This window comes from Limulus polyphemus, unplaced genomic scaffold (genome assembly GCF_000517525.1).
Source record: "Limulus polyphemus unplaced genomic scaffold, Limulus_polyphemus-2.1.2 Scaffold402, whole genome shotgun sequence".
NCBI classification, from domain to species: Eukaryota; Metazoa; Arthropoda; class Merostomata; order Xiphosura; family Limulidae; genus Limulus; species Limulus polyphemus.
The window spans coordinates 612,999-616,015 of NW_013666012.1; the positions used below are offsets into that span (position 1 = coordinate 612,999).

General features: G+C 32.7%; 1 long non-coding RNA gene across 1 annotated transcript in view; it reads right to left on the reverse strand.

Moving 5' to 3' along the window:
• LOC111085460 overlaps positions 1–3,017 on the reverse strand; it is a 26,015-nt gene that overhangs the window by 13,676 nt on the left and 9,322 nt on the right. The window contains exon 4 of the long non-coding RNA XR_002610290.1: positions 1,709–1,710. This is a non-coding gene — a long non-coding RNA (uncharacterized LOC111085460). The remainder of the gene's footprint in view (positions 1–1,708; positions 1,711–3,017) is intronic.

Below are 3,017 nucleotides of genomic sequence, written 5' to 3' on the forward strand. Positions count from 1 at the left end.
GAAGTGTGGAAATGATTAAGAAGTACTTAGTCAAGTGTGAAAATGATTAAGAAGTACTTAGTCAAGTGTGAAAATGATTAAGAAGTACTTAGTCAAGTGTGAAAATGATTAAGAAGTACTTAGTCAAGTGTGAAAATGATTAAGAAGTACTTAGTCAAGTGTGGAAATGATTAAGAAGTACTTAGTCAAGTGTGAAAATGATTAAGAAGTACTAAGTCAAGTGTGGAAATGATTAAGAAGTACTAAGTCAAGTGTGAAAATGATTAAGAAGTACTTAGTCAAGTGTGAAAATGATTAAGAAGTACTTAGTCAAGTGTGAAAATGATTAAGAAGTACTTAGTCAAGTGTGGAAATGATTAAGAAGTACTTAGTCAAGTGTGAAGATTACTCGAGTACCATCCGCCCATCCACACTATTTTCCAAGATTTTGATTTCGAAAATCTGCGTCCAATTATTGTTGGCAAGTAAATATATTGTTAAAATGAGCTTCAACAGTTAAATGACAATTAGAGACAATAAACGTTTGCCGCAGTGTCGAATGACGTTAAAGTACTGTGACATTTTTCAGTAAAATTAGGGTTGCAACCCAATATTCCGAAGGGTCATAAGTTCGAAAACTGAAGTAAAGGCAATTACACATACAGGCCTGATGTTCATTCATATTACATAAGCCGTAGTATGTGCATAATGTTATATTATGGAAATAAGCCGAGAACATTTTGAGGTGTAATTGTAATCATTCCAAAGATCTATATTATTGTTACACGTAATTAAACTTCCTAATATTTTGAAATATTATGTCAAGATTCTCATAATTATAATAATATAGAAACAGGATGTAAAATTTGAATAACATTAAGAAGAATAAAGCAAACTCAAGTATTAAAGGCAAACAATTTCCAGAATATCGGTCTGTCCGCACAGTTTGTTTTTTATTAGTGTACATTTCAAATTTTATTATGACCAATGCGTGTCTTCTATTGCAAGATAACAACTGCCAATAGATTGGACGAAGAATATTAGTGTTTAATATATGTAACATTTCTGCTCAATAAACTTGAAATTTTAATGAAAAATAAGATTTTTTTATTTGCCTTCCCTAAAAATGTGGGTACGTATTCAGGAGCGTGTGATATTCGAGTAAATACGGTATATACATGTGTGAAGTACAAAAGTCAGATTATTCAATAAAGCAATCACAATATTGATTTTCTGGTGAAATATTTACTGTTAACTAATATTTGGCAGTAAGTGAAAAAGTATTTGAATAATATTGTTTAGTTTTTATGTTTTTAGAGCAAAACGACATTGGACTATCTGCTGTGTTCATCGCGGGAATTCAACCCCAAATGTTAGCGTCGGGAGTCCGTAGACTTACCACTGTACCATCGGAGGATATACAACTGTTTAGTAGAGTGTTATTAACAGACTAGCCAATGGTGGTTATAATGTATTTCTAATAATGTAATGTTATGTTACACGTAACAAGTATCCAAATAGTGAAATTAATTTATTTTTTCCTATTTTGTAACAATGGGTTTGTTTGTTTGTTTGTTTTAAGTTAAGCACAAAGCTACACAATGAGCTATCTATGCTCTGCCCACCTGCGGTAGCGAAACCCGGTTTCTAGCGTTTTAAGTCCGCAGACATACCGATGTGCGACTGGGGGCTGTAACAATAGAATGTCAAGTTAACTTGTTAGAAGAACGTCTTAATAGTGAGATGCAATAAGGGCTGAGAAATGCAATTTTTCGAGGGATGTCCAACAGTTCCTTATAATGTGCTAACAATAAGCTGTTCAGTGGGTTCTAAGGATGTTACAATATAGAGGTATAACAAAGGTACACGAATTGTTATTTAGGAATATCCAGAAAAAAACACAAACAATGTATTAATAGTAGAGTAGACATAAAATAATTTCATTTTTTAATATACAGAATTCCAACTTGATATACTGAGTCTAATGAAGACCCAAAATGCAAGAAATGTAGATTGTGGACAGGCAGCAACAGACAGTCTTAAACACTGATGCCTCAGAATTTAGACAAATTCTGTCTAGTTAACCCTTATAAGCAAACTTGTCTCATTGCATAAAAAATAACTACATAAGCAATTTCAATAACATTTCAGCATGTGTGCATGCCTAACTTAAATGTCATGAAATTTAATTAAAAGTTTAAATGTACCCCTTTTACTGTTCAGATCGTTCACCGGTCTTTGATGTCAAATGACATGTTTAATCAAGTGTGTAGCAAGTGCTCCGAGCTCCTCTGTTAATTAACGGTATGAAAGCGGGTCAACGATGTAACATGTAGAAGTTGTCAATAATTTCATCTGTACCTTATCTTTCTGTTTCAGTGCGTGATACTAGGTGATCAATTTCTCATTCGAACATGTGGCGTCGAGTCATCAGTATCTTTTCAGTATTCGCTAACTAAATGACTGAACTAAGCTGATCCCACTCTCATTCTTATAGTTTTATATTAAGGTGATCAGATTTGTTTCCGCCATTTTACCTAAGCGCCAAGTTCAGTTGTAGAAATGAAAAACTAAAAGCAATTTCAATATATTCTGAATCGTGAAATAGAACTGTTTGTGAAAACACATTATTCACTGATATTTTACTGATTTCTTGGTCTTTTATACTTCTAAGTTGACAGTTATTGCGAAAACAATAAATTCGCTTAAGCTAATTACCATTTATATAAATCTTTCAAGAACGAAACGTCCTCTGGTTAAAACGCGTATCTTATCTTCAAATCGTATATCGATGATATTTTGTGAGGTTCATGCCAAATAAGAATACCATTTATATAAATCTTTCAAGAACGAAACGTCCTCTGGTTAAAACGCGTATCTTATCTTCAAATCGTATATCGATGATATTTTGTGAGGTTCATGCCAAATAAGAATACCATTTATATAAATCTTTCAAGAACGAAACGTCCTCTGGCTAAAACGCATATCTTATCTTCAAATCGTATATCGATGATATTTTGTGAGGTTCATGCCAAATA